Below are 23,727 nucleotides of genomic sequence, written 5' to 3'. Positions count from 1 at the left end.
ACGTGGGGCGATGGGGTGAGGAAGCACGATGCCGGATTGCCTCCCCCACTTGGCCGACGCTTTTCCCCTACCCACCACCCAGGCCTCCTGGGCCAAGGGCCCAGCCTGACCAGCTGGAGCGGATTTGGGCGAAGGAGGAAAGAGGGGCCCCCGAGCCCTCCCCAGTATCCCTGTGCAGCCCTCCCTGATTGGCTGTGCGTCCCTGGAGCCCAACTTCAGTCGCTCCGGACTCCGTCTGAGCCCTAGGGGAGACGGAGTGCGGCGACCCAAGGCGGGAAGGGGGCGGCCACGAATCCCGGGGGCTGACATCCCGGGGGCCCCTGGGGAGAGGGACGCGGACGGCCGGCCCCCGCAGCCTCTGCGAGGCCCAGCTCGCCGCGACTAGCGGCCTCCGCTCCTCTCCACCCCCCGCCCTTTCCTTCCCTCCCAGCGGCGGCCTCCCTCCTCCTCCGCCCCCCCCACCCCGCCCGCCACCTCCCCCCGGTTTCTCATTCCTGCCACCAGCGCGCTCGGCGGCTCATTCCGCGGCCGCCGCCAGACGAGGGGAGCGTCGCGAGCAGATGCCGCGGGGGCCGCTCGCAGCCGCCGCCGACTTGTGAATGGGACCCGGACTAGGGCCGGGGCTGACACCGCTGCGCTCGCCCTGCGCCAGATACCGACGGCCCGCACCTCGTGCCCACCCTCCAGGGCCCCAGGTGAGGCGCGCCGCCAGTGCCTTCCTCTCGCCTGGATGGGGCTTCTTCGGGTGGGGTGGGGGTGTCTCTGGATGAGAATGTTTGGGGACGGGGGAGAACTGACCCGAGACGGTTTCACTAATGCAAAGCAGAACCGGGGGGACGGCGGAGGTAAGAGATTTGTTTAAAAATCGAAAAGGAAGAAGGGAGCCAGCTGTGGGCGCGGGCAGCTTAGGGGGCAGAGGCGCCAGATGTGCGCTCCAGCCTCTCCCCCAGCTCCGGCCTTTTATGGGGTCTGCTCCGAGGCCGCGAGACAGGGGCTTTGCACCCGGCTGGAACTAGAGGCTGCAGAGCTGCGCTCCGGACACGCCGACTGCCCCCTGGTCAGGTCTCCGGGGAAAGTCGCCCCCGGCGCGGTGCCTGCCCGCCCGCGCTGCGACTCTCTGCGAAAGCGACGACATGACCGCGCTCTGCAGGATCCCTACCCCTTCCTCCCCATCCCCGCCGAGTGTTCCCGGGGACTCAATTCCTCCATCGAGACCGCCGGGGAAGCCCCGGAAAACCGAAGGAACCCAGCTCGGGTCGGCGATTCCCCCGGCACTTTTTTATAGCGTGGGTTTGGGTCCACTGACTGCGGCTGGGGCTGCCGACTGCGATGCGCGCGCCAGCCCTCAAGCCGGAGTCTCTTCGGGGGCTCGGGGGGCCGTTTGTCAGCACCCGCCAGCTCAAGGGGTGACCCGTAAGCGGCTCAGACTCGGGCTCGGCTCTGGCTGGGGCTTGGCGGAGCTTGCCGGGGTCAACGTTAACTTTGCGAAGCGAGCCTTCCCCGCAGCCTGCGCCTGCTCCCGGAACGCGCCGAGCCTCTCCAGCTCCGCACGCACGGCCTCCCTGCCTCATGTTTGCCCCGGAACGGGAGCCGGGGGTGAGGAGCTTGGAGAACCCCGCAGAACGTGGGGTCCGGCGAGGAGAGCACCCCTCTCCCCCTACACCCGGGTACAGCTGTAGGAGGCCTGCCTGGTGCTGTGAAGAAAAGAGTCCCCAGAGAAATTGGGGTCAGGGAGGCCCCCGGGTCGCTCTTCTTCATCCCTTTCTTGCCAAGGCCTTGCTCCTTGCTTTCTGGGCGGAGGGGGGGCTCGGGGGCGGTTGTGTCCACACGCCTCCTTTTCCCGGGTGAAAGGTTTCGAAATGCTAGAAAAAGAAGCCCTGTTGCTTTTGCTGATAATGCAGCAGGAATTTCACGGGCCAAAGCGCTGCTATTAAGAAATTGCATCTTTTAATTATTTAATAATGCCATCCCTGCATGACGACGGGTCGTCCCTAAGGGGTGGGGTGAAAGGTTGTTTCTAAAATCCTGCTGCATGTAGGTATACATCTGCCTATAAAGTCTTCCCTCCCATTTCCCTCTAAAGAAATCGTTTTCGGATGGCTTTGCAATCTTCCCTGGTTTTTCTCTTCCTATCATTCCTATCAGTTTCATACGAGGCAGAGTAAGTTTTCGATTTAATCACAGGGAAGCCACGATAATTAATCTGGTGAGAGGATGGATCGATTTATCACTTGGGCTTACAGCAAACATCGATGGTTTTGCGGGGTGTCTGGATTTCCCGGAGACCGAGGTGTAGAAGTGTTCTCAGGAGCGAGGATCTGCCAGCATCGCATGAGCACATTTGCCACGCTGGGCTCTGAGAGCTAGAGCCTAATACCATGAGAGAGAAGAGAAGAGGCTGACCTTCATTTCATTAATCCTGGAATTATTTTCCCTACAAATACAGAGATGCAGCCATCAGAACCCAGAAGTAATCACTGCCCAACCCCAGCTGCAGGGAGCCTGATCTTCTTCCAGTAGAAGAAAGGAATAAAAGTTGCAAAACAAAGAAACAGAGGGTTGGGGCCAATGCCAGAGGGACCCTGAAGCTCCTGGTCACTAAAGTTCCTTAGTCATGAGCTCTAATTCAAAGTTTTAGAGTTGGCCAGTGGGCCCTGGAATTCAAACCTCTGTGCAAGAGTGAAATCCTGCCTAGTACAAAGGAATGTGAGTAGTTTTCAAGTACAGACCAGGAAAAGGCATCTGAGAGGCCAGGAAACTTACCTTGAGTGAGAATTATCTTTACATCTTGCTTCTGAAACACTGCAAATTAATACATTTAAAATGACTTGCAGCTGCACTTCATTAGTAGTAATTATTTTTACCATTATTTTCCTTGTTATTTCAGAGTCTGTATAAGCTGGTCATTTTATTACATTGTCAGAAAAGAAAGAAAGAACCCTCCCCACCCCTGGGGGAGGGAAAATGAAGAGCCGCACTGAACGGACTGAGATAGGATAATCCGTTGAGGCCCAGACACGTAGATTTACTCAAACTGAGCTTATTGCTTACTAGAAAAATAGGCTTTTGAAATAGCTCTAATTGAAGCACTGGACCATCTTGATAGCACTTCAGAACTTTCGTTATGTTCAGCATTCTTATCGAAACACCAGGCAGTGAAATTACTAGAAACCTAAATTCTGTTTTCAATTAAGATGCAATATTTTGTTAATTTGAGAATTTTTTTAAAAGTTACATCTGTTTTTTTACGACCCAGAACTCATGTTTCCTCTTTGCAGTGTTGGCTGTGGTTGTGTATGTTTGTTTGTTTATTCGTGTGAAGAGGAGGGGCAGGGTTGGAGAGCCATGCTGTGATTTGGGGGAATACAGATCAATTTCATGGTCCTTTAATGCACTTGTCTTCATAATTCATGGTTTTTCTTCCACTTTGAATAGAATTACATGGCTGCTTTGTAAAGATTCTGGTTTGGGGACCCTCATATGGGAAACGCCATGACTTTGACCTCAAGGCTTGATTTACAATGCCTGAGCTACAGTCCCATGAGCATAGTGTGTCCCAGAACCTTGCCTGTGAATGTCTGTGACTTATGAAGTTGACAGTTCATGTAAACTTTGATCTGTGATATTCAAAGCTATTTTCAGAACCATCTAAAGATCTGCAAATCTGATTTTAGTCTGCCTTCATTTTCTACACATTTATGTAGGCAGATGTTCCAGAAATATGCTCATTTCGTTTAAGTTTATTTTCAATATTGATTCTTTTCACTTTGATCATAAGAATACCTTATCATTAAATGGTAATGGTAAGACAGTGGTCTATAGAGTTTGAAAGTAGGTAGCACATCTTTTCTTGAAGTGTCAAATTTGCAGAATAACTATAAATTCCAAAGTTTTTATTTTCCCTAGAAAATCTCAGCATTGTGTAAATTCACCAGCCAGTGGTTTAAGGGATTGAAATGTGTTTGGGATGTTTTTCCCTCTTATGCAATTGGTCCTCGTTCCATAAAAAGTTACCTGATTTGTCAAGAACCCCTGTTCTAGATTTACCAGAGCATCGTAGCTGTCAGCCTTTCCAGTCCAAAGTTATTACCCTTGAAATATGTAGATATCTTTGGTCTCTCTCTGTCTCTCTATTTATAGATATGTGCGTGTGTGTTATTTAAGGGACTAGGGGAAAAACATCAACAGGTCTGGTAAAAAAAATAAATAAAGCTGGAGAAAGTTGGACAAATTGTGGTGCACCAGTAGGAATGAGCTTTTCCATCAGGATTACTATGATAGCCATCCACAGCCTCCTCTATGGGCAAAGAAGGACTAAAGAAGACACTCGAGGAGGATAATTAAACATCTTTCTGCTATAATTTTACACTGACATTGAGAGCCTTGTGCATCTCTGGAAATGGGCTCCTTCGCGGAAGATTGCACTTTTGGCCACTAGAGGGCAATGGCACCCTTCTCCAACTTTGTGCGTGAGGCCCATCTTCTTTTGAGGGCACCATGAAAAGCGGTTTTGTTACCAGCAGCCTTGTCTGGACCTCTCAGGAGAGACGGAATTCAATCTAGCTGTGGTTCAGGCTACTGCTTGAGCAGTTTGTCAGGATTAACATCTTTCTAGTCGGTGGATCCCCTTACCTTCACTCTCTTCCCACCTTGGAGTTTACTAGAAAGTTGCAAAATCTGAATCTTGAGATGTCTGAGCAGGAGATGGATGGGGGCTGGGCTGTATGAGAAACAAGGTCAGTTCTCACTGAGTCAGTGATCTGAGAGGATTTTCTGGCTCTTTTTTTTTTTTTTTTTTCTTCCCTGCAAAAAAGCATCATTTCAGACTCTGAAGGGAAGAGAATGAATAAAGAAGAAAAATATTAGTGAGATTGCTGTGATATCATTGCCTATTCTTTCAAGAGGGATTTGAAGATGTCTGCAAGACATTTTTAATTTGCAAAAAAGAATAGCACTTTGATCTTTGGTAAACACTCTGGGGCCTGGAATTTTAATAAAACAGTAAATGTTTTACTACTACCTTTAAACCATTCTTGATATTGCTGTACAAAACCTAACTTTAGCAGAGTGTAAAATTTAATTCAAGATTGGTCCTCATGCCCTGGAGTTTAATCACTTGACTTTTTTTTCCTCCTCAGTGATATGGAAATTACTGCTTATGGTTAAATTGTGTATTCCAGGCTGCACAAATTTATATTTGTTACTGTTTGATAGTGTCATTAGGAAATTCAGAAGAATGAAACAAAAAACTAATGCTATATTATAATTAAGAGGAAAGCTCTCTTTAAAAAAATAAGTACTGTCTTAAGTAGATTCTTATTTGTATCTTTTTTTTTAAACTGAGTCCAGTTGCCTCCCTGGTGAATCAGCAGTGGAGTTCTTTGCAGCTCTCAGTGTGTTGGAATGCATGGGCAGTTGATGAAGGAGGGATCAATGCAAATGGATTATGGGAGGGAGTATTAAGTAACTCAGTGGAAAGTAAGACAAAGTGTTTTGTAAACCGAAGCTCACTTACCGCGGGACAGTTTATTTAACTTTTAAAACGAAGGCACTTTTAAATTGTAAGTGCTTGTGAATAATGCACGCTCATTAGAACTGGAGGGAAAATTTCACTGTTATTTGGTTTAATTAGCCGTCAGACAGTCACAGAGTTCCAAGATGCTTATAGAGATAAAGCATTGTTCTTGAGTCTCTGTGGTCAGGGTTTCTGCTCAGGCAGAGAACCTAGTACACAGGATGTTAAATGAGATGGGAGTCTGAGAGAGAAGAAGAGAGGGAAGGAAGAAAGAGGAGGGGGAAAAAAAAAGAGTGTGGGAGAGACTAGTGATGCTGTTTCTCATGGAAGGCCAAGGACTTGTGCCTCTCTCCCCTTTCCTCTCTCTTTCTACTCATTTAGACCATGTGAGGTGCTGAATCCAGAAAGCTGGCATACACAGCCTTACAGGCCACAGTAAACAGTGGCCAGAGCCTTATTCTCTTGCCGTCTGGCACTGAGTACTCATCAAAGGATATTGTGAATAAGCACTGCCTTTTTCTCGAAGTTTTCTGGTTATTCCAGTTGAAGAAAAACCTTCATTTACTCCACGAACCTCCTTGTTTTCTGGAAATCCTCCTGACACGGTCCTCTGCACTGGCATGATTTCGCAAATTAAGATTACTTCTCCACGTTCACTTTTCTTGAAGAAAATGGCCACCATGATGATCACCTAACATAGCAACCATAGCAGTGGAGGCCCCTACCTGAATTTAGTTTAAGACACACAGAGATCTCTTTTCAGCCATTGTTAGGCTCCACCAGTGAGATCAAACAGTGAGAATTTAGAGCAGCATCCCTGCCATGGATGCTGTTTTATTCTCAGTAAGAACAAGCATGGATGAAGGCAGGGATAGACATATCCTCTAATTATGGTACATTCGCCCCCACCATGATCTCTGCGTTATGTGTTACTGCTGATCACATCCTGAACACTCCGGCCTCTTACCAGCATCCCCCAGGCCTGGACCACCTATTCAGACTTAGAGGCAGTATTGCCAAGCGGCAGGGCCAAGATCAGGGTGAGGAGAGTGAGGCTAAGACGTACAAGTGCAGAGTTAGATCCTGTCCGTATTTATTTATTGGCCACACCACACGGCATGCAGGATCTTAGTTCCCCGACCAGGGATCAAACCCGCACCCCCTGCAGTGGAAGCGTGGAGTCTTAACCACTGGAGCGCCAGGGAAGTCCCAGTCCTGTCTTTATTGAAAATGTTGATATTTTGCTCATTGTGGATATTTTCTAGTGATCTTGATTTTTTAAATATTTCCTTAAAATATTATTCATCTTGATTACTCAGTTTTTTGGCATCCCCTTATATTCTGTGCCCAAGGACAGAGCTCCACCTGACACCCTAGTTCCAACCCTACCCAGCAGTTTGGTTCTTCTCAATTCCAGCTCCACTGCTTACAAAGTACTAACCAAAAATGAGCTACCTTACTTCTGTAAGACTCAGCTACCTCACCTGTGAAAATGGAGCCCCTCACGATACCCACGTCCTAGGACCGTTGTAAGGTAACGTAAGGATTGGGTGCAATGCCTGCTTCACGACAAGCACGCAGTGACCGCTCGGGCCTTGTTGTCCTCTCAGAAAGAGACCTGAGCTTCACTTTTATAGACTAATGGTGGCAGGTAGAAGTTCTTCCTCACAATTTTTAGGCCAAAGTCCTTCACTAAACTTTCCCTTTGGCTTGAGGCCTCTCTGAATTAGTGATGAATTGTCTATTAGTACCAGCCTTTTTAAAAAAAATCATTTCATAAGTTTAAGTGACCCATCCCTCTTCCATTTAAAATGTTCAAGAGGCAGTTGAGATTTTAGAGATAAGTATCGCTTTTGAAAAGTGCCTGCCTCCTTCCTACCTTTGCATTTTCTCCCCGCTTGTTTTTACATATGGGTTGCTGTGGAAAAGCTGCCCTGAAGTAATATCTTACTGGGAAAGCTTGCCAAGCATGTGATGTTGAGATATTCCTCACAAGGGTTGCTTCCCTTTAAAAGGGACGCATTACTATTCCAGACTAGCTTAAATGATAATTAGTCTCTTGATAAATTGTCGCCATTTCCAGAATATGCCTGTTTGTTTTTCAGGTAAATGTAGTTTGGGGTTTTCAGGAGGGTGAGCAGTGACGGTCTGACTTGTGGAAAGACTGCAGCTTGAAGAAGCTCTTGCCCTGTCTGCCGTCTTCCTCGGGCCCAAGCAGAAGCCCAGGGATTTGGCATCACGTTAAAAATAGCAGGAACCCTCACCCCCACGCAGCTGTTGATGGTGCTCTGTTTTCACACCCAGTATCACAGTCAGGCTGGGCTTTCCAAGGCTCCTGGTTCTTCCAGATTGTCCTGCTGTGTCCCATCTGTGGCCTCCTTGTGTCATCTGTTCCTACCCAAGGCCCTGTGCATTTGCTCCTGAGTGCAGGGTGCAATGAAAGGAAGGCTCTGCCTGTGTTTGCTGGGAAAAGGGCAGGGGAGAGAGCCAACTTTATGAGATGCTACTCTGTGAAAGGTGCTGCACCCACTACCTCCTTAATTCTATTCAGTCACCCGATGAGGAGGGGACTGTCAGCTCCATTTTACAAGTGGGGAAAATGACCCCCAGGAGGATTCCGGACACTTGTCCAAGCTCACCAGGCTGAAGGAAGGAAAGCTGGGTGTCCGAGCCTGTCTGACTCCACATGCCCAGCAGTTTTCTGCTCTGTGTGACGTGTGTGGCAACCCTGGGCCTCCTCAGCTTCCTGGAGAAGAGCAGCTGGACAGAGAGCTGAGCTGACGGCTTGACCCTGTGCCCCTACAGGTTCCCAAATCTTGACCATACAAGGAGACTCTGAGATCTTATGGTCTAACTCTCCCTCTCCGCAGGTTTTCTGCTTGCCACTCATCCTGCGGCTGCTTAAGTGTCCTGATGACAGCACGCTAGCGACCTCTCTGGAAACCTATGACATGAGAGGTGATTAATTACCTCTGCTAATTAGAATGCCCCCTCATATGAGGAGCTAAAATACCCCTCTGCTGTAACTTTCTCCCAACAGTCACTTTGCCCCTGCTCGCCATCACTTTTTCCTTCTCTGACAGCCCTACAAATATTTGAAAATGGCATCCAATGACAGTAAAAATCCAATAAAAAGTATTTATTGAGCACTTAGCTAGTTTCGGGCACTGTGCTAAGAACATTCTATAATATGAGACTTATCCACAGTGACCCTATGAGCTGGTAAAATTATTGCTAGCTCCTTACAGAGGAAAAAACCCAGACATTCCTGGTGTTCCACAGCTGGAAACTGGCAAAGCTGGGATTCAAACTCGGGTATCTGACACCGAACTTAACCCCTATGTCCGTGTGCTCTGCCATTCAGTGCTTCAGCTAATCTGGTGAGATACAGTTTACAGACCTCTCACCGTCCTCATCTCTCCCATCTACTTCCACTCCATTCTGTCGATGTCCCCATTAACATGTGACATCTTACATCAGAGTCTCTACTGCAGTCTAACCACCATACGGTGATGGGACCTCCTACTTCCTGTAACAAGGACTGGACATCCCACTTTACCAAGTAGAACTCTCAGGAATCAGATGTTTGAAGTCATTAACTGAACTATCAGCTGTTCCAGTCAATCTTCTTTTAGCGATGAGGGTCCAGGGACCCAGAGAAGAGCCATGGCTTGCCTGAGGTCACTTGGTGATTTAGGAGCAGAGGGGAGCAAGAACTGGGGAGTGGGGGTCTTGGCTCTTAACCGGATCTTTTACCCCTATCTGAAAGCAGAAGCCTTTTTATTTTTTCTTTAGAGTCTATGTACCTGTGGTCTGATTCTTATTTAAACAGATCATTGGTTCAAGTATATAGATGTGTGTGTATATATATATGTATGTATTCACCCTGTAACATCATTTGGCAGTTAAATCATAACATCTATATATGGGGCTTTGCATGAATCTACTATTTGGAAGCCATGGTCAGCCAATGCAGTGCCATTTGGTAATATTTTGCAATATGTACCATTTGACTTCACCCTTCAGCTCTGTCCTATCTGAAAGACATCTACCACTAATACCTCCATTCCAGGTTTCCAGAGATAACAGAGTAGGAATGGCATCCTCACCTTGCCACCCCTAAGCATTCACAGGGCCCTCTGGCAGGGTTTGGTTTGAACTCCATCTCAAACTCATTTCTTTGTCCCATACTTTATTGAAAGGCCTGGGCTGGGCACAATGAAATGGTCAAATCACAGGGCCTTCCCTCAGAGAGCTGACAATATCAATGGTGCAGAACACACTAGGTCTGTCTGTAAAATCTCAAGGCCTCATACTGTCCGTGCTGCAAAGGAAGTATAAACAAAGAGGGCCACAGTAAGGACAAGCCACATGCAGTTTAATGATCAGGGATGGTTTGGGGAAGGAAAAACAGCATTGCACTCCTGCATGGTAGGAGGGGACCCTAGAGGCCACCCAGACCAACACGTTACGCTGTTCCTGGCTACCATGTGGTGATGGCTGGAGCATCATTAGTCATATGGAGCTCATTACCCCTGGATGCAAACCACTGAGACATTAGGAACTTTCACTTTTAGAAATACTTCCTTAGGTTGAGCCAAACTGTTTCCCCAGAGGTTGCATTCTTTGGTACAAGCCTTTGATGTCATGCAGAATAGATATAATTCTTCCTCCCCATTGCAGTTATTCAGGATCTAAGTTGTCTTCCAGGATGCCTTCTCCCTGGTCTTAACATCTCTAGAATGAACACCCCATTCATTTTTGCTCCAGCCCTTCTCGGAGGGAAGGACTGAAGACAGAAATCTAGAGGCAGCTAGACTCTAGACTATCAACTCCCTTCTACACACTTCTTTTATTGCATCCCGAGACTACATTACATTAGCTTTTATTGCCAGCCACATCACCCAGAGGACTTATGCTCCACAGTTTGTTTATTTGTTTTTCCTTATGTGCTGCTGTTAAGTCACATTTCCCCACCTGTCCCTGTGCACATAAGACATGATAAGGCACCTTCAGCAGTGCTAGGGAGTCAGGCTGCCTTGCTTCAAAGCTTGCCGCTTCCCAGCTGTGCAAGTCACTATATCTATTTCTCAATGTACTCAACTGTAACACTGGGTTAATGATATCTACCTTATAGGATGGTTCTGATATTAAATGATATTAATATATTAAAAAGTGTTTAAAGAGTGCATGGAATGAGGTTGCTGTTATTATTATCTCTGTTATACTTCATATCTATAGTCTGGGTCCATTGATCCAGCCTTCCAAAATGTTTTTTAAATTTAAACCTTTAGCCTCTTGTCCAGAATATCTGTCATCCCTCCTAGCCCCATGCAATAGGTTGGTTTACTCAGACACCTACCTTTCTTATTAGAAACAAAACACAACACAATAAAATAAAAACAGAATAGAAGCAGGGACAGAATCTTGTTAAACTACAGAAGACACTCCTTTTGAGTGATTCCACCCTGAAATACGATATTCTTCCTGTTCCTCATTTCTTGTAATGCATAATTGCCATTTTGTTTGCTTGTTTGTTTGTTTGACTGCATAGCACCCAAACCCCCTTCCTGTGTTTGGAGACTAACCCACAATAAGACTCTATAGAAAGAAAGCCCTCCTTCTACTCCACAGCCTTGAAGGGCCACAGAGTTGCTTCCCTAGCTCTCCTGGAAGCTAAAATGCTGATTCAACTTCCCAGTGTGCTTTAAATTTGGATTCAGTATCTTACACTTACGCTTTGCACACACACGCACACACACGCACACACAATCACTGGTCATGAAGCACTCCCTCTGGTCACTGTGGCAGTGTCTGCTGTATCATCCAATTTCCAAGGGTAGCCAGGGTGGTGGAGCGAGCTATCGCTACCCGTGTTCAGCGGGGACAGCCACAGTGCCCTCACCCACCTGGTTCTGTGGCAGGATCTGGTCTGTGGTTCTGACTGCCCAGGCTCCTACATTCCTGACCATTTTCTGACCCTGCTTCTCTAGTCTTCCTGCAAGCACCGTGTTACCCAGAGTCTGTATCTGTTGCTTTGAACTAAGAAACCCAAAAGGCTTCATTTCCCTGCATATCCTTGCAAGACTGTTGTAAGAAAACTTATCCCCTGCAATGCTGAGTGGGGTATCTGGCTTTTGAGTTCCTCTCAAATGCTTAATAGAATGTTGATAGACAGTTAGATGTTAAGGTGTGAGGATACAGCAGAGAAAGCCCTTATTAAACATTGAATGGTCCAGTTTGGGTTGAGCAAGAATTGGGCAGGATGTCAGGACCTAAGCAGAAGCCTAGTGATAGGCTCAGGAGCTCAGAGGATGAAGTAGGATTTCCATAGGCAGCCATGGTGGAGAGCATAACTGTTAGGCATCTGAATGGCAAATGGTCTCTTGGAAAGAACAGGGCAGATTGTATGGTAAAGTGGCCCATGGATGCTGGCTCTGGAACCAATGCAAAATTCCCAAAAATATTATCCAGAGAAAAGTAAGGCCAGATTCAGGGACAAGAGTCCAAATTGTATTCCTAATCTAAGGGCAGCCAGATAAAAAGGAGTATTTTGAATTCAGAGCCAAAATCTTGGAGAAGGCAGGATGGAATACATAGGAGCTCTCTAGGCATTGATACGAGCACAAAGGATGCCCCCATAAGAATGGGCAAGTGACCTCACCACATCCCAGCTTCTGGAGGGGACAGCTCCCACACCCTCCCAGCATGCTGGCCTCTTTGTTGGCCCAAGGATTGGAAGATCAGGTGGAAGTTGTCAGTGCTTAAATTAGGGCAGATTAAGGCAGCAAGGAAAGACAGAGGAAAGCTTCCTCTGCAGCTGGTCCCTTATCATCCCAGGACAGCCTAACCCACTGCTGAAAGGAATCAGCGTCATCCTTCCAGAGAGTGGAGCTGTCAGGGAAGCTCAGAGTTTCAAAGCTTCTGAGACTTGCTAGCCCGTCTGCTGGGCCAGGGAGTGAAGCCATTGAATGGTTCTGATTTTGTGGTTGATGGCACCCCTTGCCCAGACCTGACCCAGTTGTCACCAAGCTGCACAGAAGTCTTGGAGCCATGCATTTCAGCTTCTACGTGGTACTCCCTGACAGATCACCGTGGACACAAATCCAGATCATAGACCAAGAATGACCAACTAAACATAGGTGAGGCTGGCTGGGCAGCTACATCGATAGTTATCTTTCCATTGTCTAACTTGTTAAAGCATGCATATTTAAAGGTTTTAAATATTTAACAACATATTTAAAGGTTTTATAAAATATTTCATTGACAATAGCAGCAAAACTGTGTTTAAATTCCAAATCCAAATTGAAAATCCGGCGTACTTTATGCAAACAACTCCAGTTCACAACACTTTCCCCTAAGATATCCCAATAGCGAAGGGAGCTTGCTCTTGAAATGTCTCACTCCACTATATACTTCATACATACACACACCTGTAGTATAAGGTGTAGTTTTCATTTTTATTATTATTCTAGGGAACTTAAGAAGCACTATGTAAACGAAGCATCACTATTAGTATTATTATCTTAGAGTAAAAATTGCAATTTAGCAGTTAGAACTGGGCACACTCGCCTTCAAAGTAATGCACTGGCGATTCTTGTGTTTTATTCATCACTGTTCCTCCTGCAAACCTTACAGAGAATCTTCAACTTCAGCAAACCTCCACAGTGCGTTTGGGAGCATTAGTCAGGAGACTAATGCAGCCTGAGAGGATATGTCTCTGAAGTGAGGGATGGATCCTGCGGAATCATTTCAGCTGCTCTAGCCATGAACCCCCTCCTGCCGTGCCCCGCATTGCAAGCCAGAGAGGGACCTGATTTTCACTTACACAGAGGCATGTCTCATGTTCTTTTCTCATTGGGTGCTTTTCTTCGGTCTCATTTCCCATGAATGGAGAAAGATAACCTGTCAGCAAGTTTGCAGCCAATTGCTGACAGATTTTCCCTAATAGGCTGCCCTGTGGTTTCCTCCTTCTAGGCAGACCAGCCTAGTGAAACCCTGGAGTTCTGATAAATAGCTGTGTGGCCTTGGGCAAGCCAATTAACCTCAGTTTCCTCATCTGTAAAGTGGCCTTTTGGTTCCTTTCCAGCTCTAAAATGGTCTGGCTCTCAAATCTTCTTCCACAAATCACTTGGCATGGTGCCTTCTGACCATCACATCTCAGCATTCTGGAGAAGGAGCCATGCAGACAAAAACGCCAGGATGTAAATGCACAGCTTTGTTTTGCCTGCCGGTGATAGTGGGCAGAGGAGGCATGCAGGGTGGTGAGTTTGGGGCTCTTTGTGAAGTATGTTGCATGTCAAATTTAGGGCTTTGGACTTCATTCCCCAGGTTCTAGGGAGCCTTTGCGAGTTTAGAGCAGGGGAGTGATGTGTTCAATGCTTTATTAAATGATTTCTGGACTGGCATTGAGAAGAACTGACAAAGGGGCAGAGACTCTAAACAGGGAAACTGACAGGAAGCCGGGAGTAGAGGGCAACATTATTACAATCACTGATGTGTACTGAGCATTTACTATGTACACACACATTGCTCAGCACTTTCCATAAATTATCTCAATCCATCCTCACTACAACCTTAACGAGGTGGAAGCTATAATTATCCCCATTTATAAAACATGGAAACCAAGGCTCAGGGTAGTTAAACAACTTTCCCCGTGTTATGTCTCTGGTAAGTGGACAATCAGGGATTTGAACAGAGAGAATTTATGTTCTTCACTGCTCTGTTACAGAAAGACAGACTCAAGAGGCTTCCAGGATAGGTTCATGAGACTTGCTACTGATTGTCAATAAGGAATGGGAATGGGTATTTTGCCAAGCGCTTACTGAGTGCCTGCTACTGAGCCTTCCAGAGATTATCTCTTTGCATCTTCCCAATAAACCCCAATATCACACTGACAGACAGTTGCAAAGGATTTGAACCCAGGACCTGAAAGAACCAGAAAGCTTTTCCTATGACTCTTCTAATGCGTCCCAAATTGCCGGATTCTTGGCTTTCTCCCCACCTGTGACGATTTATAGATGACACCAAATATTGTTTTCTGTCATGTGCTCATACGACTTAACTATTTTAAAAGATGTGTTAGGCAGAAAAGAAGTTGTGATTCCATGATCCATGTTCTCTCTTGATATTTTGGTTCCTGTCCAGCCCTGGCATAGGTGAAGGGAAGATGCCGTCAACAGTGTCACAGAAGAACATTTATTTGGCACCCAGCGTTCAAAATGTGTTTCTAGGGGATGTTGAGAGAAGACATGTAAACCCACTCTTTGTCCTTCAGTGGGCACTCTCTCCTTCTGCAGCAAAGGTGGGAGAGTCACACTGCAGCTGCTCTGATGCATATTAATAAGGACCCAGGTTTCTGAGAGATAAAAAAATCACCTACACTGGATTTGAAGAGGACATGAAGAGGCAACAGACTTGACACTCCAAGCTAGGACTCAAAAACAAATGCAATTGCAAACACCAACCTGGCAGAGTCTTGTTCAAAGAGATGAAGTCCACAGGGTCTCTGTGCTTAGTATTTCTTTGTCTGCTCTCATATTCTTTGAGCATTTTCATCTGTAAAATGACCCATCCATTTCCTCATCCCTAATTTGTTAATCAACTCACCGTGGGACAAGAGGGAACTCACTTCCCTTGTCTGGATTTGTTTCCTCTTTTGTAGAATAATAAGGTTCCAATGGAAAACTGCCTCCCTCAGGAAGAACAGCTGAGCGCTGTTTAAAAAAGTCCAAAAAGAAGAGTCAGTCACCTGCTTGACCCAGAGAATATACCTGTATTATTCTCCTCTTAACCCAGCTCCTGGACTTCAGATTTTCATTTGGACCGTGAAAACCAAATGGGTGGTAGGCTCTTGGAAACTCAGAACTTAATCCTCAGCTCTGGCAAAGAGCCTCCAGAACTTGTTCCCTAACTCATTTAAATCAACGGTTATAAAAACAAAGCAAGTGAGACAAGCTTTGTGGGTAAGAATGTCAATTGATTAAATTCATGGAAATAGCATCACTCCTCAAAGATTGCCTGCCTTTGCTTAATGTTGAAAATATTGATACTATCTCTAGTATTGTTTCCCCTGTTTTTACATTTGCATGGGAAATGACTCAACATTTTTTTCTGAAGGTTGTTTTCTTCCTCTGAGAAAGTTACATTGACTGTATGGGTTTGGCCCACCGATCATGCCTTCCCATGCAAGGCTGATTTGGATGCAAAAGGGAGCTATTTTAGAAACAGTAACTTTACCTGCTTTGTTGCACCTCCTTTCAGGGCTCAGTTGGGCTTGCTACTGGAGAGCATTGAGAATGCCATTCACATGCTCTTGAATGTGAGAAATTGTGCTAATATAACTTTAATTTTTGTACCAAATTGAACAAAACTAACTAAGAAAACTAAGAAATTAGTTTGTTGGAAATAATCATGGCTCCTGCAGAGGTGCCAGGTTGGCTAGTTACTGAAATGTGACTGTTACTTTGTGAGGTGACATTTGTGTTGGGCAGGTGTGTAGATGGAGGTCATCCAGTGTGCTGGACCCGGTTACACCCCCTGGGGGATTCCTAGGGGCCATTCCTGGCAGAAGCTTACCCCAGCTAGGAATATTCCCTCATCTCCCACTGTATTTGGCTCCCCTTCGGCCTCATTCCCAGTGCCCTGCTGGGCCTTGTACAAAAACAAGACAAAACAAAACAAAACAACCCTTTATGTAAATAGTTTGATTTCTATGACATTTATGCTTGACCTTAAATAAAGACATTGTGACTTGATTCTGTGTCTACAAAGGTGACCCTAGGGATGCAATGTAGTTTGGGAAAGACTTCTGTCACTCATTATATTGAACATGTAGAAACAGATTTTAAGTCTATTACCTGTGAGGCCAGAAGTCTTTTGGCTTCATATTTCATAGGCTAACTTTTTTTTTTTTTTTTTTTTTTTGTGGTACGCGGGCCTCTCACTGTTGAGGCCTCTCCCGTTGCGGAGCACAGGCTCCGGATGCGCAGGCTCAGCGGCCATGGCTCACGGGCCCAGCCGCTCCGCGGCACGTGGGATCCTCCCGGACCGGGGCACGAACCCGTGTCCCCTGCATCGGCAGGTGGACTCTCAACCACTGCGCCACCAGGGAAGCCCCCCATAGGCTAACTTTTCAATGTTATTTCCCCAAAGCACTCAATAATTTTTGCAGGATCCAGGACACTGCTGATACTTCTGAGTTTCCAAAGCCAGCGTGGGCCCCTCATCTTTTGGGGTCTCTCCTTTGAGCTGATGCAGCACAGAGTGATATAAATTCAATATCCTCTCAATGCTCTGTTGTGCCTTCATAACAACAGGAAAAATGTGTACCATTCCTTGATGATCTTGATAACGTGCTTTAAGTTCATTATCTCCAGTTCTGTGGACAGCAGGGAAAGTCTGATCCGAGTATAGGGCAATGATTAAAAGCTCACTGTGAAGAAGGTTCAGACTAGGAAGGTTGAGATTTCACTGCCACCATTTTTCAGCATGTGTGGCCATGTGTATATAACTTATCCTTTTTTTGTATCAGTTTTCTCATCTGCACAGTTGGGATGACAATGGCATCTACAAAAGATCTGAGTACTTAGTAAATGTTAGCTCATAATCTGTGAGTGAGAAGTGTATTGTTATTTCTATTCTGCAGAGAGGCAGTGGAGATGCAGTGAGTTTAGACACTCTTGCCCTGGGTTATACTGCGAGTGACACTGTGAATATTGTATCCAAGTTCAAGGACTCCAAATTCATTTGTTCCCTTCTGTTCCCTCTACTGAAGTTTACTCAGCTATTGTTTCTCTCTTCCACCCCAAACTCTCATCTGGATTTGAGGAGTAGTTTTCCATTGCTTATGAAGGTTTCATGCTGTACTTTTTTAAAAAAACTGCCATAAATAATGCTCTCTTTCCCAGCATGACTTGTATTTGCATAGCTCTGAGGATGTTAAGAACTCAATTTTCTCCACTAAATCCTTTGTTTTTGAGCCTTTGTATGTTTATAATTGAAATATCAGGACAAGGATGATAGCTCTCTAAGCCAGTGCTGTCAAATAGACATGTAACACAAGCTACCAATGTGAACCACACATGTAATTTAAAATTTTCTTGTAGTGCAAGTAAAAAAGTAAAAAGGAGATATGTGACAGTTGTAATAATGCATTTTAAGCCAATATATCCAAAATATTATGATGCGTAATTAATATAAAATGGCTGATGTGATATTTCTCATTCTTTCTTTTATACTAAGTCTTTGCAATCTAGTGTGTATTATACACATAAAACACATCTCAGTTGGAACTAGACACATTTTAAGAGCTCAGTAGCCACTTGTAGCTAGTAGATACTGTGTAGATAGAGCAGGTCTTAATTTTTCAAAGGACAATTTATACAACAAAAAAATTTTTTAACAACTATTGGTGAGGAAGATGCTCTGTAAGACACATTATTTTATCTAATTTTATTCTCAAAACAACCCTGTACTTTCACCCTTATTTTTCAGACAAAGAAACTTAAGGCTCAGGTTATGTAACATGCTTAGCATCATGCAGCTGGCAAGATGCAGAGCTTGAATTTAGATTTCACAGGGAATTCCCTGGCAGTCCAGTGGTTAGGACTCCGCACTTCCACTGCAGTGGTCAGGGAACTAAGATCCCACAAGCCGTGCGGCACAGCCAAAAAAAAAAAAAAATAGAATTTAGATTTCACAAATTTTGTTTCCCTTTCCAGGGCTCTTCCTACAATACTATAACCCCCTGATGACGATGGTGATGGTGATGCCACGATGAGGAAACATTAGTAATATTAGCATAATAATTCTGTTAACCCCTGGTATTGGTGAATTTATAACACTTTCTCTTACGTTGTCTCACTTAAGGTTGTGTTTATTCACATATGATACACAACCCTTTAAAATAAGTACTTACATCCTAAATGAGCCCTGAGCAGTTTGCAGATAGAAAGGTCCAAAGCGAACCAAGAAGATGTGATAACTCAGTGAACCCAGCTGCTTCCAATGCCATGTTTATCCAGGAAATCAGATTCATGTGAAGGTTAGAGAGAGTTTCAATGGAACGAATAAAGTCTGAACAGTAGGGAGATGCAGTGTGGTGCTTGGGCCATGTGGGTACACACGTGTGTGAACATGCTTGTACCTGGACAGAGGGAGACAAGGAAGGCACAGGAGACAGGTTCATGCCACATGTCAGTCTTGGCACCTTTTGAACCACAGCTTCCTTAGCCCCCTTTAACACTTCTTAGCTCCATTGCAGCTCTCCCAAGGCTCCACCCCAAAGCTGGGTCTAACAGAGGGATCCACAGAAAGGGGATGGCCAAGATAGAGTCATTCTTACCTACACCCAGAGATAATCATGGCTTCTAGAAGTATGAGTGAGCTAACGTTGACACAAGCTTCAGACCTTGCAGTGTGGGCTACCTGAGTACAAAGCAAAATACATTAGATTAAAAATGCGTCATCCATCAATCCATACACTTAGCAAGTTTTCATGATGCACTGATAATCAGTTAGGCTGGAGATAGAAGGGTGGACAAGACAGACATAGTTTCTACTCTTATGGACCTTATATTTTAGTTTGAGGGGAAAGCCAATAAAATATAAACAAATGAACAAAATATTTTTTCAGTAATGATGAGTGTGATCACTAAAACATGGCACTGTGATGTGTTAGGAAATGACTGACACTTGAGAATGACAGCCACTCTCTCTGCCCGTCCCAGCTGAGGAGTACAGCTGGTGAGGATGAGGAAGGTGATGGTGATGTTATTTACCATTACTGGGGGCCTACAAAGTAATGAGTAGAAGAGAAGAAGGAAGGAAGAAGGAAAATATAAAAAAGAAGAAAAGTGAAAAAGAAGGAAGGGAGGGATGGAGGGAGGGAGAAAAGGAGGACAGGATATCAGTGTCATGGCTGACATTTTTCATAAATGATTACAGGGAATCCCAACATTTGTTCTGAGAGTCAGGTCCCCTCATGTTGAAGGACAGCCCCAGAGAGGGAAAGGAACTTGACCAGCAACACAGGTGAGGTCAGGGCTCTGCCAAGGGCAGAATCTGGGCCTCTTGGTCACGGCATGTGTGTTCATGCCCATGTCTCCTCATGGGTGTTCATTGCCTTTATGCCAGGGACGGTCTGTCTTAGCAGTGATGTACTGGGGCAGTGGTATGCATCTCTTGGGGCTTCTGAGAGGTGGATGAATGTGTACAACAAGTTTGTGTAAGTAAATGGTTGAAATGGATAGATTTCTTAGAATATAGTTCCTCTGAGTAATGAAAAGAAGCTTTGAGTTGATGCCTGGAAGAATACAGCCCACACATATTGGAGGGATTGCTTTGAGGGAGAAAGTTATTAGATTTTCACTTCTGACAATATAAAGAAAAAGCAACTAAATGTCCATATCAGGAAGAAACATTTACCTTAAATCTGAACTTCTGCCTTCATAAGAGATGTTAACTATTAGTGGAAGAACAGAGAATTGTTTTCTCAGAGGGCATTAAACATAGCAATTGTCTACCCATCTTGCATATCACCAACAAACGCCATTCTGGTGGAGATACCCTGGTGGCCCCTTAATCCAACTTCCTTAAATTCACTGTCTCTTAGGTTTTCTTAACAAATTTGAAATTTTACTTTTGGATGCAGGTAAGGAGATGACTGTCATTCAGGGGAGTTAAGTTGTGTCCCTGACTGCTGTCAGGAGATTGTATAACCCCTTCCATTTCTTTTGAGTATGAAATTTTCTGTAGTTTCCCATTTGTAAATATTGATGTACGCGTAGTGCCTCATCCAGGATTCTATGAGGGAAACGGAAGCAATAGGATATACATATATTAAGAGATTTATTGAGAGGAATTGGCTTAAGCTATTGTGCGGGTTGGTGAAGCATGTCTGAAACCCAAAGGGCAGATGGGCAGGAAGGGCAGACTGGGAGCTGTAGGGTGTGAACTGATGCTTCAGTTCTCAGGTGGAATTTCCTCTTCATTAAAGAAGCTTCCATTCTCTTCTTAAGGCCTTTCAACTGGTTGAATCAAGCCCACCTAGATTATCTAGGATAACCTTCTTTACTTAAAGAAAATTGAGTCTAGAGTTTAATTGCATCAACAAAATACCTTTGCAGCAACACCTCGATTAGTATTTGACTATATAACTAGAGACTGTAACCTAGCCAAGTTGACACATAAAGCTGACCATCACATGTAGTAACTACATTTTCTAAAAACTATATTTTAGATGGTGTAGTATAGTAATCAAAGGGTATAATGAGTATGAAGGAATGTAAAATATGGTATTTCTCTTAACAGTGTGAGAATATGGTCGGCCATACCCAGCTATCTAGAGCTCATCTCTTCCAAAGATGTTTGGAGACATCTTTGCATACAACCAATTAGTTGTGATTCTGTCTTGAAACTCACTGTGATGTCATACTGAGAGGCAATGCAGCAAACTGGACAGAGCTAGGAGTGAGGCCAACCTGGACTCAAAGCCTGGCTGTGCTATGTAAGAGCCACGTGAGTGCGTCTGTGACTTAACTGCACGAGAGAATAAAACACTGCCTCACAAGTTCTGGTGAGATTCGCTTGAGACTTGAGAGAGGCTTGGGCAGTGGAAGGCAATATAGATACATACATGCGGAGATATGTGTATGTATGTATGCAAACACACACACATGTACACAGAAGCTATTTTAGCAAGCATGCATTTATACACAAAGCATCTGCTAGGTAACAGCCACAGTGCTAGGTACTAGGCACACTGAGGTAAAACTATCACAGTCTCTTCCCTTAAAGTGCTAATAGTCTGGAGGAGGAAGATATAATTAAATTGGTAATTTCAGTATTTTCTTATCCATGCTGTAATGCACACATTTAGAACCATAAAAAGGCCTCTTAGATGTTGAATAACTGAAAGCAAAATTAATTAGCTAGAAGTCTGTTCTTTGAGTACATGCTCCTTGTATGACCATGAGGACCAACTCTGCCTTAATAAGGAATTACTATGTGTTAGGGTTTAACTAAATCTCTGGACAGGCTGCCAGGAGAAAGGTGATTGGATTCCCAGAGGTTGGCCAGGTGAAGAGCTTAGACAGTATGGTTTATTTACTTGTCCATTTATTTATGGCTGTTTCTGTTCTTAAGAGAAGCTGAAATGGCCTTCATAAATACCAGCTCTGCACTAAGATTTCAACAAAATAAACTTAAAAAGGAATTAAGGAATTAAGATGGGGGGAAGCAAGAGGAAGGTTGTAAGGTAGAGCAAGAAACTTCACTGAAAAGCACACCATAATTTATGACGTACAGCACTGTTTCCTAGTAACCTAAGCAGCTGGAGAAACACCAAGAGTTAGATAACCACCACAAATGAAAAATGCATTAGTTTCCAGGTGAGACAAAACATTTCTTGGCACTGATGCCCATAGAATTTCTTTCAAAGAGCCTTATAAAGAGACCAGTGCCTCTAACAGTATAACAATAAGCCCAGAAAACTGTACACATAGTACATATGTATTTACATATAGATGTATAGATGTACGTATATATCAATATATATAGAGAGAGATGTATATGTATGTATAGATGTGTGTGTGTATATGTATGTGTACACACATATCTCTAGGGTTGCTTAATTCAAGTGGGGGCCCAAGCATACTAGACCAGCTTAGTAATCAAGATTCCTAGGTAGTGACACTTCCATGGAATTTAGAAGATCCTGTCTCAGTCCAGCATCTCCCCAGTCCTCTCCTTGTTCCTTTAACACACTGCTCCATAGCTTCCTCCCAGAAGGAGCCAAGAGGGCATGGACTAGAAACAGAGGAACATAACCAGGTAAACCAGAGCTGCTGATTGTTCTAGAACCACACCACTCTTCAGAGTACTGGGCTCTGAGCCACTGAGAGCCCTGAGTTCTGGGCATCTCTGTCTCTAGTCTCCTCTACTAGCTTCATACAAGGCTTTTCCCTTTGTGGCCCCAGAGTTTACCTGTCTATGAGTGGGTCACTGGACTCCTAAAAGTCTTTGGGTCTCAGAAATAAATAGTGAACAGGTACAGCATCCAAGGTGGGTTTTAGCCTTTGGCCTCCCATTAACTCCTGAGAAAAGAGATATTTTTTTCTCATTACTGGAAGTTTAATGAATCTGTTTAGTATATCACATCACTACATAAACAACATTAACACAGGGTTCTTTTTATCTATATACAGACATACGTTGGAGATAGTGCAGGCTTGGTTCCAGATCACTGCAAAAAGCAAGCCACACAAATTTTTTGGTTTTCCAGTGTGCGTAAAAGTTACACTGTAGTCTATATTGTAGTCAAGTGAGCAACAGGATTATGTCTAGAAACATGTACATACCTTAATTAAAGATACTTTGTTGATAAAAATGCTAATCATCATCTGAGCCTTTAGCAAGTCATAATCTTTTTTTAATAGTCACATCAAATATCCCTGATCACAGATCACCATAACAAATATAACAATAATGGAAAAGTTTGAAATCTTGTGAGAATTTACAAAATGTGACACAGAGACACGAAGTGAGCAAATGCTTTGGGGAAATGGCACCAATAGGCTCGCTCAGCACAGGGTTGCCACAGACCTTCAATTTGCAAAAACCGAAAACAAACACAATACCCGCAAAGCGCAATACGGCAAAACACAAGAAAATAAGGTATGCCTGTATTTTCCTGTAAGGAAAAGCCTCTCAGGATGAGGAGAAACCACAGTGTCTGCTGTAGAATCATGGTTAATGGTGTTGGGCAGGAATGGGACAATGGGCCTATGATTTGAGCTGAGTTATAAGAGAACTGGGGAGATGTGTCTGTGGACCAGGTAAATGGCCACGTGGCACCTGGCCTGGGCTTGGTCACATAGCTGTAGCCATGTCCCACAGCTCCTCTGTGTCCCAGGAGTCCCTACCAATAACTGGAAGATAGTGACAGCTGCCATCTATACTATGGTTGATGTGCAAATGGCTATATAAAGAGAGAATTACACTTAGGGATTTGATCGTGCCAAAGACACCAAGAAAAGGGATTCCTACCACTTTTTAAAAAATATATTTATTTTATTTATTTATTTTTGACTGCTTTGGGTCTTTTTTGCTGCACATGGGCTTCCTCTAGTTGTGGTGAGTGGGGGCTACTCTTTGTTGCATTGTGTGGGCTTCTCATTGCGGTGGCTTCTCTTGTTGCAGGGCATGGGCTT

General features: G+C 44.6%; 1 protein-coding gene across 8 annotated transcripts in view; it reads left to right on the top strand.

Annotated features, from left to right (window-relative positions):
* Positions 1 to 222: 222 nt before the first annotated feature.
* Positions 223 to 23,727, top strand: part of CDH11 (cadherin 11) — a 139,557-nt gene continuing 116,052 nt past the window's right edge. For 4 of the 8 annotated variants that reach the window (XM_032613104.1, XM_032613103.1, XM_032613105.1 and 1 more), the window contains exon 1: positions 514 to 695. The gene's annotated coding sequence lies outside the window, so the exon portion shown is untranslated. Of the gene's footprint in view, positions 696 to 13,153; positions 13,350 to 13,604; positions 13,780 to 23,727 lie in introns of all 8 variants that reach the window. The other 4 variants (XM_032613102.1, XM_032613101.1, XR_004346927.1 and 1 more) reach the window with 4 other exon arrangements.

This window comes from Phocoena sinus, chromosome 19 (genome assembly GCF_008692025.1).
Source record: "Phocoena sinus isolate mPhoSin1 chromosome 19, mPhoSin1.pri, whole genome shotgun sequence".
In the NCBI taxonomy this organism is placed as follows: domain Eukaryota; kingdom Metazoa; phylum Chordata; class Mammalia; order Artiodactyla; family Phocoenidae; genus Phocoena; species Phocoena sinus.
Note: the sequence above shows the minus strand (reverse complement) of the source record. Positions and strands in the feature narration are given on the sequence as shown.